Source organism: Triticum aestivum, chromosome 3A, assembly GCF_018294505.1.
Source record: "Triticum aestivum cultivar Chinese Spring chromosome 3A, IWGSC CS RefSeq v2.1, whole genome shotgun sequence".
Taxonomy (NCBI): Eukaryota; Viridiplantae; Streptophyta; class Magnoliopsida; order Poales; family Poaceae; genus Triticum; species Triticum aestivum.
Window position 1 is genome coordinate 681,520,707 of NC_057800.1, and position 16,144 is coordinate 681,536,850.

General features: G+C 42.8%; 1 long non-coding RNA gene across 1 annotated transcript; it reads right to left on the reverse strand.

Annotated features, from left to right (window-relative positions):
* Positions 1 to 1,755: 1,755 nt before the first annotated feature.
* LOC123063156 (uncharacterized) lies at positions 1,756 to 5,376 on the reverse strand. Its single transcript, XR_006430147.1, has 3 exons — positions 4,902 to 5,376; positions 3,509 to 3,565; positions 1,756 to 3,302 (listed from the first exon to the last, which is right to left on the reverse strand). It is a non-coding gene; the product is annotated as an uncharacterized lncRNA (long non-coding RNA).
* Positions 5,377 to 16,144: the final 10,768 nt, after the last annotated feature.

Below are 16,144 nucleotides of genomic sequence, written 5' to 3' on the forward strand. Positions count from 1 at the left end.
CACGGCCTAGTTGACTCGGATCATGTAATCACTTAGATGACTAGAGGGATGTCTATCTGAGTGGGAGTACACAAGATGAACTTAATTATCCTGAACATAGTCAAAAGGTCTTCACAAATTATGTCGTAGCTCGCGCTTCAGTTCTACTGTTTAGTTATGTTCCTAGAGAAAATTTAGTTGAAAGTTGATAGTAGCAATTATGCGGACTAGGTCCGCAAACTGAGGTTTGTCCTCATTGCTTCATAGAAGGCTTATGTCCTTAATGCACCGCTCAGTGTGCTGAACCTCGAACGTTATCTATGGATGTTGCGAACATCTGACATACACATTTTGATAACTACGTGATAGTTCAGTTAAACGGCTTAGAGTTGAGGCACCGAAGATGTTTTGAAACGTCGTGAAACATATGAGATGTTTCGAGGGCTGAAATTGGGATTTCAGGCTCGTGCCCACGTCAAGAGGTATAAGACCTCCGATGATTTTCTTAGCCTGCAAACTAAGGGAGAAAAGCTCAATTGTTGAACTTGTGCTCAGATTGTCTGAGTACAACAATCGCTTGAATCGAGTGGGAGTTGATCTTCCAGATGAAATAGTGATGGTTCTCCGAAGTCATTACCACCAAGCTGCTTGAGCTTCATGATGAACTATGATATATCAGGGACATATATGATGATCCTTGAGATATTCGCAATGTTTGACACCACAAAAGTAGAGATCAAGAAAGAGCATCAATTGTTGATGGTTGGTGAAACCACTAGTTTCAAGAAGGGCAAGGGCAAAAAGGGATGCTTCATGAAATGGCAAATCAGCTGCTGCTTTAGTGAAGAAACCCAAGGTTGAACCCAAACCCGAGACTAAGTCACTACTAGAAAAACCGCTACTAATGGCGCACCTAATTTGACCATTAATGGCGCATCACTGGTGCGCCATTACTAGCACGCCATTAGTAATTTTTACTAATGGCGCACCAGTGGTGCGCCATTAGTATCTGATATACTAATGGCGCATCACTGGTGCGCCATTAGTATAGGCCACGGTGCGCCATTAGTATGCCTCCCAGGGGCCATGTATACCCAGGTGCTTTGGCATACTAATGGCGCATGACCAGGGATGCGCCATTAGTAACCGCGGCATACTAATGGCGCACTGTCCAGTGATGCGCCATTAGTATGCTTTGTCATACTAATGGCGCACTGTCATGTGATGCGCCATTAGTATGAATATTAGGTTTTTTTATTTTTTATTTTCTGTTTTTTGCACAGGTTACAAAATGTATAATTTGACAAAATATAGACAGCACACATCAACAACAGATTCATCGAATACAATAGAAGATTAGTCTTTGAATACAACTAGATGACCAGTTGCGCCAATGGCGCAAAGGCCGAGAGTAAGCCATGTATTGAAAGAGTGTACATTAATATTATTCAGACACGTATTGAAACATATGAAAATAAGTACTTATTGCTGGTAGATAGATACTTAGTAATGATACATAGTGTTCTAAGAAGCTTACGATTAATTATTTACAATGTTATTAGCAAACAAAGTAGATAGTCACATATAGGCGCTATGAAGTGATTTCCATCAAGCGATTTCCATCAAGCCTGGACCAACTCTCTTAGATACCCCTGCCAAAAATAGGAAAATGGAACTATGAATACTCTCAGCTTACACAAAATAAAAAACTATGCAGGACATGATAGACACTTAGAATTGCACATGATTTAGAGAGAGTAGTAATGAAGCACAGATAATAACATTTGTCAGAAAAGAGTAGGAGAGAAACAAACAGAGTACAATTTGAATGCTCAGAACAATCAAATTAAACACTACAGGGAAAACTAAGAACAATCAACCTTAACTGCTGTAGGGAAGATAAAAGTCGTCTCAAATTAACTGCTATTGGCTTTACTAATCTACTATTGTTCAGACTGATTATCAACTACTACAGGAAAAACCAAGAACAATTGACCGCAACTATTGCATGAAAGATAAAGCATTCTCAAATTCTTTTTTCTTTCCGAGTTGAATGACTCCATCCAGACCAAATGACCAAGCTGGTCATAAAAAGGGACATAAAAAATGTCGATAGAAGTGAATCAGTAAAAACAAAAACAAAAAACTGTATGCGAATAATCAAGATGGGATGAGTGCTTTTAAGCACCATGTCAAGAACCAGAGCCATGGCGAAAATTCTGGTGATTTCATATGCAAATAAACCTGCAAAAGTAGCAAGATGACTCAGACTGACAAACAAATCTCTTGACAGTGCTCTTTGGCAAGTGCTGCAGAGATGGATAATACTCAATCAGTCTCTATACCAATGTCTCCTGTAGGCTGGGTGTAGTACACAGCTTTTGGGAGCTATAGAGTGTGTTCAGCATAGCATCCAAAATAACCCTTGGTGGAATGTGTACAGGATCCATTAGGAAATCCTAAGATGATTTTATAAATGTTAGATTATCGCTCATAAAAAAGGCCATATAAGGATTATTGCCATTGATCAGTATTATGCATATGTAGTATGGTCAAAGAAGATAGATATGAACAATTGGTGTTAGCTACCATGTCAGACTAAAACTAAAAGAACTTGTTGAGTAATCATAGATAGCAGGAAAGTCTATGTTGGTTGCATTTAATTATTCAGTTTTAGTACAGGTGCTGTTCAAGAATGGCAGAACCATTTTCTACCAAAGCTCACTATACTAAAGGCTTATCCAATGCCATAGCAGAGCCGATCAAAGAGGCACTAACGGACAGGGGTCTCGCAAAGTACATCATGAATTTCCATGTCTCAATCTGGCAGTGTAAAACTGTAGGTTCCATGGCTCAAAAAAAGCTAAGTGATTTGAATCTAAAATAAACCTAGGTTTATTACCTATAAGGCCATCCCCAGGAACATCAATCTCTACACCAGCAAGCACATGACCATTCCCGTCGATCTCACACAAATAAAAAGGCGGAAGCAATGCACATTGTGCTACCACAGTTCCAAAATTGGAAGAACAAAGGACACCAGAGCACACATTCTAGGTAAACGAAGTAATTACACAATACGAAGCAGGAAAGAATATATGTAAGCACACAAATAAATAGTATAAGGTGAGAGGATAAAACATTCCATGCACAATAAAACCGTTCTACCAAGAACGCTAAAGACACTATGTTAGAGGAACAAAATGTATTGAAACAGTAAACAATTAGCAGGGAAAGTACTAATAATAATCACCTTCACAAGATGAAAGAAAGCAGATGAGGCCCTTGACGAGATCAACAGCACCAGAATCCCAAGAACAGACCTAGAAGAAAACAGTTCATAAATCAGGACACAACCAAGCTTTCTACCCACAAGGAAACTCTTCTACCAAGAATGCTAAAAACAGTATATACAACAGCACGAGCAGAAGGGAATAGGACAGATCTTAACCCCAAACAGAAAAAGGATTCTAAGCACGACCGCATTTCATCGAACAGGTAGAAAGTAAGCGGGGAAAAAGTGGCTCACCTCTGACGAAACGTAAATCGCACAGTTCAGACCGACGCAAGAATCAAGAATTAGATCCTGCAAAGAAGAGAGAGGAATCAGTCACACTTGGGTTGTTTTTTCTCTTAGAGTAGCAGCGGATCATCCAGTCTGTAATTTGATGAGCGTGTGCTATACACACACAATATTCAGTCTGCACAAAATTGTACAGTAAACTGAATTAGTGAACAAGCAGTGTTACTCATAGGCTTAGACTGAAGGACTTGCAGAATTCAACAGCAAACAGAGTACCAAATTAATTACTCAAAATGGATCATATATAGAGTTGCTTCCATGTGTTTTGTTTATAAAATGTTAGCGAACAATATAAGTTTTCCACTGATAGAAGCATGTGAAAATTCAGATAGATAACCACTGATAGAAGCATGTGAAAATTCAATTAGATAACCACTGATAGGAATAGATATTGATGCTTTGCTGAAGAAATCATGCCAACACTAGAGAAAAAGAAGAAGAAAAAAGAAATCATGCCTTGCCGAAGAAAAAAGAAATCCTGGAAACACTTAACTACTTTTAGACACTTTCAGTTAACTGTTTTGAATTGTTCATGTGACAGTATTGTCATGGTGAGCTACAGATTATGCACTAAGGAATTTGTTCTCCAGGTAGAGATGAGTGTAAAATACGAACAAGGGAAGTCAATTTCAAACTGATAGACTGCAGAAAACTGCCACAATCTCTTAACTAAGAGTTGATAAAAGCATGTCCCTAAAACTTATTCAGTCAGTTAGATCCCCTGTAAAGTTAACTGAATTATTCATTCAGTTAGATCTGAACAAAGCCTCTGAAGTAACCTGCCTACTAACCCCTCTCTTCTTCAGTAAGATCTGAACTATCTACATACTGTTAAAGCTTCAAATTCAGAGCACTACATCATCCAGTTTGCACTACACGCAGCTCTAAATTAAGACTAAATCAAATTTGACACAAATGCAGTACTACCTCTTTGTAGGCACAGACAGACAGCACTAGCATTTTTGTCAAAAACTCTACTCCCTCATAAATCAATGCTGACTAAAAATTTTAAGTGCTCCCCCTAAAAATCACTAAAGTAGGAAATCTTTAACATAATGTACCCTGCAGCTTTGTTCAATTGGTACAGTCAAATTCAGTTAAGTGTTTGCTTGCTTTAGATTGACAGAAATGCTGTCCTTGTAAACTTGCTGCAAGGTCAACATGTGCTGTTATAAATTGAGATATACTCTAGCTGCAGTACTCTTAGTGATCAAAATTGCAAGCATGTCAAGTCAGAGAAGCATGTCAGCTAACTTCAGACTTAACAATAAAGATGAAAAATTCAGACTTGGCAGTACAAATTCAGACTTGGCATGAGATAGATGAGCACGAGGAGGACCTGGAGGAGGAGGAGCCTGGGATGTTGAGGAGGATCCGCCTTCGTTGGGGTTGACTTCCGCAGCTGCCGCCGTCGTCTTCCCCATGCCGTCGTCGCCGGTGATGTTGAGGAGGGCCTGGAGGAGGAAGAGGATCTGGTGGATTAGGAGCTCGAGGACGAGAGCGCCCGCCCCATGCCGTCGCCATGCTCCAGATCGAGCGCCAACTTGTCGTCATCCTCCAGATTGAACGGCGCCTCGTCGAAGAGAACCTCACCGGAAGAAGGGATTTTTAGGGGAGAGGAGGAGCTACGCAGCGAACTGGAGCGGCGCGGCGGCGTGGAGGAGGGAGAGGAGGCGCGGGGGATCTCAGCGGGGCGAGGGAGCTCAGCGGCGCGAGGGAGCTCACCGGCGCGGCGCGGCGCGGCGGGGAGGGGAGCAGCCCAACGTCGGGAAGCTGCGGGGAGGGGAGTGACGCTGCGGCAAGACGAGGACTGCGGGTTTGGTCGGACAAAAGTGGAGGGCTTTTTTGCAAAAATGTCATGGAGACAACTTTTCCCGGACGGAGGGAGTACGAAGTAGGGGCGCCACAATACTAATGGCGCACCACCCCTCGGTGCGCCATAAGTACATACATGCTAATGGCGCACCGCGGGTGAGTGCGCCATTAGTAGTTTTGCAGAAAAAGGAATAAAAAAATAATAATAAAAACAACATTAGTGGCCCACTTTCTGACTGGTGCGCCATTACTAGTTACAACTAGTAATGGCGCACTTCTTATGGATGCGCCATTAGTATGTTTGGATAGGCGCACTAGTTCAAAAAAAATTGATACTAATGGCGCACCATGAGCCAGGTGCGCCATTAGTAGTTTCAACACTAATGGCGCATCAGAAGGTGGTGCGCCATTAGTATATACTAATGGCGCACCACTTGTCTGGTGTGCCATTAGTGCCAATCCCATCTATAGCCCTTTTTCTAGTAGTGAGTGCTTCTGTAATAAAGGGAACAGCCACTGGAGCAGAATTACCCTATATACTTGGTAGATAAGAAGGCTGCCAAGGTCGATAGAAGTATATTGGATGTATTATGTTAATGTGTACTTTACTAGTACTCCTAGTAGCACCAGGGTATTAGATACCGGTTCGGTTGCTAAGTGTTAGTAACTCGAAATAAAAGCTACGGAATAAACGGAGACTAGCTAAAGATGAGATGACGATATGTGCTGGAAGTATTTCCAAGGTTGATCAAATATCGTACGCTCCCTCTACCATCAAGATTGGTGTTTGCGTTGAGCATAGACATGATTGGATTATGTCTATCGCAATACGATTATTCATTTAAGGAGAATAATGGTTACTCTGTTTATTTGAATAATACCTTCAATGGTCTTGCACCTAAAATGAATGGTTCATTGAATCTCGATCATAGTGATACACATGTTCATGCCAAAAGATATAAGATAGTAATGGTAGTACCACCTACTTGTGGCACTGCCACTTAAGTCATATCGGTATAAAACGCATGAAGAGGCTCCATGTTGATGGATCTTTGGACTCACTCATTTTTGAAAAGTTTGAGACATGCGAACCATGTCTATTGGTGTATATGCATGAAGAAACTCCATGCAAATGGACCGTTTTGACTCACTTGATTTTGAATCACTTGAGACATGCAAATCATACCACATGGGCAAGATGACTGAAAGCCTCATTTTCAGTAAAATGAAACTAGAAAGCAACTTGTTGGAAGTAATACATTTTGATGTGTGCAGTCCAATGAGTGCTGAGGCATGTAGTGGATATCGTTATGTTCTTACTTCACATATGATTTGAGTAGATGTTGAGTATATTTACTTGATGAATCACGAGTCTGAATTATTGAAAGGTTCAAGTAATTTCAGGGTGAAGTTGAAAGATCGTCGTGACAGGAGGATAAAATATCTATGATATGATCATAGAGATGAATATCTGAATTGCGAGTTTGGCACAGAATTAAGACATTGTGGAAATTGTTTCACAACTAATATAGCCTAGAACACCATAGTGTGATGGTGTGTCCGAACATCATAACTGCACCCTATTGGATATGATGCATACCATGATGTCTCTTATCGAATTACCATGATAGTTTATGGGTTAGGCATTAGAGACAACCACATTCACTTTAAATAGGGCACCACGTAATTCCGATGAGATGACACCGTATGAACTATGGTTTAGAGAAACCTGAGCTGTCATTTCTTAAAAGTTTGGGGCTGCGACGCTTATGTGAAAAAGTTTCAGGCTGATAAGCTCGAACCCAAAGCGGATAAATGATCTTCATAGGACACCCAAAACAGTTGGGTATACCTCCTGTCTCAGATCCGAAAGCAATAAGGGATTGTTTCTAGAATCGGGTCCTTTCTCGAGGAAAAGTTTCTCTCGAAAGAATTGAGTGGGAGGATGGTGGAGACTTGATGAGGTTATTGAACCGTCTCTTCAACTAGTGTGTGACAGGGCACAGGGAGTTGTTCCTGTGGCACCTACACCAATTGAAGTGGAAGCTTATGATAGTGATCATGAAACTTCAGATCAAGTCACTACCAAACCTCGTGGGATGACAAGGATGCGTACTACTTCAGAGTGGTACGTAATCCTGTCTTGGAAGTCATGTTGCTAGACAACAATGAACCTACGAGCTATGGAGAAGCGATGGTGGGCCCGGATTCCGATAAATGGCTCGAGGCCATAAAATCCGAGAGAGGATCCATGTATGGAAACAAAGTGTAGACTTTGACAGAACAGCTCGATGGTCGTGAGGCTGTTGAGTACAGATGGATTTTAAAAGGAAGACGGACAATGATGGTAAATGTCACCATTAAGAAAGCTCGACTTGTCGTTAAGATGTTTTCCGACAAGTTCAAGGAGTTGACTACGATGAGACTTTCTCACTCGTAGCGATGCTAAGAGTCTGTTGGAATTATATTAGCGATTACTGCATTATTTATGAAATCTTGCAGATAGGATGTCAAAACATTGTTTCCTCGACGTTTTTTTAGGAAAGGTTCTATGTGATACAAACCGGAAGGTTTTGTCAATCCTGAAAGATGCTAATAAGTATGCAAAGCTCCAGCTATCCTTCTAAGGACTGGAGTAAGCATCTCGGAGTTGGAATGTATGCTTTGATAAGATGATCAAAGTTTTGGGTGTATACAAAGTTGATGAGAAACTTGTATTTCCAAAGAAGTGAGTGGGAGCACTATAGAATTTTTGATAAATATATGTTGACATATTGTTGATCAGAAATGACGTAGAATTTCTGGAAAGCATATAGGGTTATTTGGAAAGTATTTTTCAATGGAAAGCCTGGATTAATCTACTTGAACATTGAGCATCAAGATCTATAAGGATAGATCAAAATTCTTAATGGTACTTTCAAATGAGCACATACCTTGACATGATCTTGAAGGTGTTCAAGATGGACCAGTCAAAGGAGTTCTTGCCTGAGTTGTAAGGTATGAAGTTAAGACTTAAAGCTCGACCACGGCAGAAGAAAGAGGAAGGACGAAGGTCGTCCCCTATGCTTTTGTCATAGGCTCTATACGGTATGCCATGCTATGTACCGCACCTGAAATGTGCCTTGCCATGAGTCAGTCAAGGGGTACAAGAGTGATCCAAGAATGGATCACAAGACAGTGGTCAAAGTTATCCTTAGTAACTAGTGGACTAAGGAATTTTCTAGATTATGGAGGTGGTAAAAGAGTTTGTCGTAAAGGGTTACGCCGATGCAAACTTTGACACTAATCCAGATTATTCTGAGTAGTAAACTGGATTCGTATAGTAGAACAGTTATTTGGAATAGCTCCAAATGTAGCGTAGTAGTTGCATCTACAAGATGACATAGAAATTTGCGAAGTACATACGGATCTGAAAGATTCAGACCCGTTGACTATAACATCTCTCACAAGCATAACATGATCAAACCCAGAACTCATCGAGTGTTAATCACATGGTAATGTGAACTAGATTATTGACTCTAGTAAACTCTTTGGGTGTTAGTCACATGGGGATGTGACCTTGAGTGTTAATAACATATCGATGTGAACTGGATTATTGACTCTAGTGCAAGTGGGAGACTGTTGGAAATATGCCCTAGAGGCAATAATAAATTAGTTATTATTATATTTCCTTGTTCATGATAATGGTTTATTATCCATGCTAGAATTGTATTGATAGGAAACTCAGATACATGTGTGGATACATAGACAACACCCTGTCCCTAGTAAGCCTCTAGTTGACTAGCTCGTTGATCAATAGATGGTTACGGTTTCCTGACCATGGACATTGGATGTCATTGATAACGGGATCACATCATTAGGAGAATGATGTGATGGACAAAGACCCAATCCTAAGCCTAGCACAAGATCATGTAGTTCGTATGCTAAAGCTTTTCTAATGTCAAGTATCATTTCCTTAGACCATGAGATTGTGCAACTCCGGATACCGTAGGAGTGCTTTGGGTGTGCCAAACGTCACAACGTAACTGGGTGGCTATAAAGGTACACTACAGGTATCTCCGAAAGTGTCTGTTGGGTTGGCACGAATCAAGACTGGGATTTGTCACTCCGTGTAAACGGAGAGGTATCTCTGGACCCACTCGGTAGGACATCATCATAATGTGCACAATGTGATCAAGGAGTTGATCACGGGATGATGTGTTATGAAACGAGTAAAGGGACTTGCCGGTAACGAGATTGAACAAGGTATCGGGATACCGACGATCGAATCTCGGGCAAGTATCGTACCGCTAGACAAAGGGAATTGTATACGGGATTGATTAAGTCCTTGACATCGTGGTTCATCCGATGAGATCATCGTGGAACATGTGGGAGCCAACATGGGTATCCAGATCCCGTTGTTGGTTATTGACCGGAGAGTCATCTCGGTCATGTCTGCATGTCTCCCGAACCCGTAGGGTCTACACACTTAAGGTTCGGTGACGCTAGGGTTATAGAGATATTAGTATGCGGTAACCCGAAAGTTGTTCGGAGTCCCGGATGAGATCCCGGACATCACGTGGAGTTCCGGAATGGTCCGGAGGTAAAGATTTATATATGGGAAGTCTTGTTTTGGTCGCCGGAAAAGTTTCGCGCATTATCGGTATTGTACCGGGAGTGCCGAAAGGGGTCCGGGGGTCCACCAAGGGGGTCCACCTACCCCGGGGGGGCACATGGGCTGTAGGGGTGTGTGCCTTGGCCTATATGGGCCAAGGGCACCAGCCCCAAGAGGCCCATGCGCCAAGAGATGAGGGAAAGGAAGAGTCCTAAAAGGGGAAGGCACCTCCTAGGTGCCTTGGGGAGGATGGACTCCTCCCTGGCCGCACCCTTCCTTGGAGGAAGGGCCAAGGCTGCGCCCCCCCTCTCCCTTGGCCCTATATATAGTGAGGGGAAGGGTGTTGGAAATATGCCCTAGAGGCAATAATAAATTGATTATTATTATATTTCCTTGTTCATGATAATCGTTTATTATCCATGCTAGAATTGTATTGATAGGAAACTCATATACATGTGTGGATACATAGACAACACCATGTCCCTAGTAAGCCTCTAGTTGACTAGCTCGTTAATCAATAGATGGTTACGGTTTCCTGACCATGGACATTGGATGTCGTTGATAACGGGATCACATCATTAGGAGAATGATGTGATGGACAAGACCCAATCCTAAGCCTAGCACAAAGATCGTGTAGTCCGTATGCTAAAGCTTTTCTAATGTCAAGTATCATTTCCTTAGACCATGAGATTGTGCAACTCCCGGATACCGTAGGAGTGCTTTGGGTGTGCCAAACATCACAACGTAACTGGGTGACTATAAAGGTGCACTAAGGGTGTCTCCGAAAGTGTCTGTTGGGTTGGCACGAATCGAGACTGGGATTTGTCACTCCGTGTAAACGGAGAGGTATCTCTGGGCCCACTCGGTAGGACATCATCATAATGTGCACAGTGTGATCAAGGAGTTGATCACGGGATGATGTGTTACGGAACGAGTAAAGAGACTTGCCGGTAACGAGATTGAACAAGGTATCGGGATACCGACGATCGAATCTCGGGCAAGTATCGTACCGATAGACAAAGGGAATTGTATACGGGATCGATTGAGTCCTTGACATCGTGGTTCATCCGATGAGATCATCGTGGAACATGTGGGAGCCAACATGGGTATCCAGATCCCGCTGTTGGTTATTGACCGGAGAACGTCTCAGTCATGTCTACATGTCTCCCGAACCCGTAGGGTCTACACACTTAAGGTTCGATGACGCTAGGGTTATAAAGGAAGTTTGTATGTGGTTACCGAATGTTGTTCGGAGTCCCGGATGATATCTCGGACGTCACGAGGAGTTCCGGAATGGTCCGGAGGTAAAGATTTATATATGGGAAGTCCTGTTTTGGTCACCGGAAAAGTTTCGGGGGTTATCGGTAACGTACCGGGACCACCGGGAGGGTCCCGGGGGTCCACCAAGTGGGGCCACCAACCCCGGAGGGCTGCATGGGCCATGTGTGGGAGGGAACCAGCCCCAGGTGGGCTGGTGCGCCCCCCACAAGGAGCCCAAGGCGCAGGGGAGAGTGGGAGGGGGCAAACCCTAGTCCAGATGGGCCTTAAGGCCCACCTAGTGGGCGCCTCCCCTCTCTCCCCCTCTTGGCCGCCTCCCCAAGCCCCATCTAGGGCTGGCCGCACCCCTTGCGGGGGAAACCCTAGATGGGGGCGCAGCCCTCTCCCTCCCCTATATAAATAGAGGCCTGGGGCTGCCCATAAGACATGAGAACTTCTCCTCTTGGCGCAGCCCTACCTCTCTCCCTTCTCCTCATATCTTGCGGTGCTTGGCGAAGCCCTGCTGGACTACCACGCTCCTCCATCACCACCACGCCGTTGTGCTGCTGCTGGATGGAGTCTTCCTCAACCTCTCCCTCTCTCCTTGCTGGATCAAGGCGTGGGAGACATCGTCGAGCTGTACGTGTGTTGAACACGGAGGTGCCGTCCGTTCGGCACTAGGATCATCGGTGATCTGAATCACGACGAGTACGACTCCATCAACCCCGTTCACTTGAACGCTTCCGCTTAGCGATCTACAAGGGTATGTAGATGCACTCTCCTTCCCCTCGTTGCTGGTTTCTCCATAGATAGATCTTGGTGACACGTAGGAAAATTTTGAATTTCTGCTACGTTCCCCAACAGTGGCATAATGAGCTAGGTCTATTGCGTAGATTCTTTGCACGAGTAGAACACAAAGTAGTTGTGGGCGTTGATTTTGTTCAATATGCTTGCTGTTACTAGTCCAATCTTGTTTCGACGGTATTGTGGGATGAAGCGGCCCGGACCGACCTTACACGTACTCTTACGTGAGACAGGTTCCACCGATTGACATGCACTTGGTGCATAAGGTGGCTAGCGGGTGCCAGTCTCTCCCACTTTAGTCGGAACGATTCGATGAAAAGGGTCCTTATGAAGGGTAAATAGCAATTGGCATATCACGTTGTGGTTTTGCGTAGGTAAGAAACGTTCTTGCTAGAAACCCATAGCAGCCACGTAAAACATGCAAACAACAATTAGAGAACGTCTAACTTGTTTTTGCAGGGTATGCTTTGTGATGTGATATGGCCAACAAGAATGTGATGAATGATATGTGATGTATGAGATTGATCATGTTCTTGTAATAGGATTCACGACTTGCATGTCGATGAGTATGACAACCGGCAGGAGCCATAGGAGTTGTCTTTATTTATTGTATGACCTGCGTGTCATTGAACAACGCCATGTAATTACTTTACTTTATTGCTAACCGGTAGCCATAGTAGTAGAAGTAGTCGTTGGCGTGACAACTTCATGAAGACACGATGATGGAGATCATGATGATGGAGATCATGGTGTCATGCCGGTGACGATGATGATCATGGAGCCCCGAAGATGAAGATCAAAAGGAGCAAAATAATATTGGCCATATCATGTCACTATTTGATTGCATGTGATGTTTATCATGTTTATGCATCTTGTTTACTTAGGACGACGGTAGTAAATAAGATGATCCCTTACAACAATTTCAAGAAGTGTTCTCCCCTAACTGTGCACCGTTGCGACAGTTCGTGTTTCGAAGCACCACGTGATGATCGGGTGTTAGATTCTAACGTTCACATACAACGGTTGTAAGACAGATTTACACACGCGAAACACTTAGGGTTAACTTGACGAGCCTAGCATGTACAGACATGGCCTCGGAACACGGAGACCGAAAGGTCGAGCATGAGTCGTATAGTAGATACGATCAACATGAAGATGTTCACCGATGATGACTAGTCCGTCTCACGTGATGATCGGACACGACCTAGTTTGACTCGGATCATGTGATCACTTAGATGACCAGAGGGATGTCTATCTGAGTGGGAGTTCATAAGATGAACTTAATTATCCTGAACATAGTCAAAAGGTTTTTGCAAATTATGTCGTAGCTCACGCTATAGTTCTACTGTATAGATATGTTCCTAGAGAAAGTTTAGTTGAAAGTTGATAGTAGCAATTATGCGGACTAGGTCCGTAAACTGAGGATTGTCCTCATTGCTTCATAGAAGGCTTATGTCCTTAATGCACCGCTCAGTGTGCTGAACCTCGAACATTGTCTGTGGTTGTTGCGAACATCTGACATACACGTTTTGATAACTACGTGATAGTTCAGTTAAACGGTTTAGAGTTGAGGCACCAAAGACGTTTTTGAAACGTCGCGGAACATATGATATGTTTCGAGGGCTGAAATTGGGATTTCAGGCTCGTGCCCACGTCAAGAGGTATAAGACCTCAGACGATTTTCTTAAACTGCAAACTAACGGAGAAAAGCTCAATCGTTAAGCTTGTGCTCAGATTGTCTGAGTGCAACAATCGCTTGAATCGAGTGGGAGTTGATCTTCCAGATAAGATAGTGATGTTTATCCAAAGTCATTGCCGCCAAGCTGCTAGAGCTTCGTGATGAACTATAACATATCAAGGATAGAGATGATCCTTGAGGTATTCGCGTTGTTAGACATCGCGAAAGTAGAAATCAAGAAGGAGCATCAATTGTTGATGGTTGTGAAACCACTAGTTTCAAGAAGGGCAAGGGCAAGAAGGGATACTTCATGAAACGGCAATTCAGCTGCTGCTCTAGTGAAGAAACCCAAGGTTGAACCCAAACCCGAGACTAAGTGCTTCTGTAATAAGGGGAACAACCACTGGAGCAGAATTACCCTAGATACTTGGTAGATGATAAGGCTGGCAAGGTCGATAGAAGTATATTGGATATACATTGTGCTAATGTGTACTTTGCTAGTACTCCTAGTAGCACCAGGGTATTAGATACCGATTCGGTTGCTAAGTGTTAGTAACTCGAAACAAAAGGCTACGGAATAAATGGAGACTAGCTAAAGGTGAGCAGACGATATGTGTTGGAAGTGTTTCCAATGTTGATATGATCAAGCATCGCACGCTCCCTCTACCATCGAGATTGGTGTTTGCGTTGAGCATAGACATGATTGGATTATGTCTATCGCAATACGGTTATTCATTTAAAGAGAATAATGGTTACTCTATTTATTTGAATAATACCTTCAGTGGTCTTGCACCTAAAAATGGTTTATTGAATCTCGATCGTAGTGATACACATTTTCATGCCAAAAGATAGTAATGATAGTACCACTTACTGGTGTCACTGCCATGTAAGTCATATTGGTTTAAAACGCATGAAGAAGCTCCATGTTGATGGATCTTTGGACTCACTCGTTTTTGAAAAGTTTGAGACATGCGAACCATGTCTATTGGTGCATATGCATGAAGAAACTCCATGCAGATGAATCGTTTGGACTCACTTGATTTTGAATCACTTGAGATATGCAAATCATACCACATGGGCAGGATGACTGAAAAGCCTCGTTTTCAGTAAGATGGAACAAGATAGCAACTTGTTAGAAGTAACACATTTTGATGTGTGCAGTCCAATGAGTGCTGAGGCATGCAGTGAATATCGTTATGTTCTTACTTCACAGATGATTCGAGTAGATGTTGAGAATATTTACTTGATGAAACACAAGTCTGAATTATTGAATGGTTCAAGTAATTTCAGAGTGAAGTAGAAGATCATTGTGACAAGAGGATAAAATGTCTATGATATGATCATGGAGATGAATATCTGAGTTACGAGTTTTGGCACACAATTAAGACATTGTGGAAATTGTTTCGCAATTAATACCGCCTGGAACACCATAATGTGATGGTATGTCCGAACATCATAGTTGCACCCTATTGGATATGATGCATACCATGATGTCTCTTATCGAACTGCCACGATAGTTTATGGGTTAGGCATTAAAGACAACCACATTCACTTTAAATAGGGCACCACGTAATTCCGATGAGATGACACCGTATGAATTATGGTTTAGAGAAACCTAAGTTGTCGTTTCTTAAAGGTTTGGGGCTGCGACGCTTATGTGAAAAAGTTTCAGGATTAAGCTCGAACCCAAAGCGGATAAAGTACATCTTCATAGGACACCCAAAACAGTTGGGTATACCTCCTAATTCAGATCCGAAAGCAATATGAATTGTTTCTAGAATTGGGTCCTTTCTCGAGGAAAATTTTCTCTCGAAAGAATTGAGTGGGAGGATGGTGGAGACTTGATGAGGTTATTGAACCATCACTTCAACCAGTGTGTAGCAGGGCACAGGAAGTTGTTCCTGTGGCACCTACACCAATTGAAGTAGAAGCTTATGATAGTGATCATGAAACTTCAGATCAAGTCACTCCCAAACCTCATAGGGTGACAAGGATACGTACTACTTCAGAGTGGTACAGTAATCCTGTCTTGGAAGTCATGTTGCTAGACAACAATGAACCTACGAGCTATGGAGAAGCGATGGTGGGCCCGGATTCTGATAAATGGCTCGAGGCCATGTAATCCGAGAGAGGATCCATATATGAAAACAAAGTGTAGACTTTGGAAGAACTACTTGATGGTCGTAAGGCTGTTGAGTACAGATGGATTTTGAAAGGAAGACAGACAATGATGGTAAGTGTCACCATTGAAGAAAGCTCGACTTGTCGTTAAGAAGTTTCCCGACAAGTTCAAGGAGTTGAGTGCGGTGAGACTTTCTCACTCGTAGCGATGCTAAGAGTCTGTTGGAATTATATTAGCAACTACTGCATCATTTATGAAATCTTGCAGATAGGATGTCAAAACATTGTTTCCTCGACGATTTTTGAGGAAAGG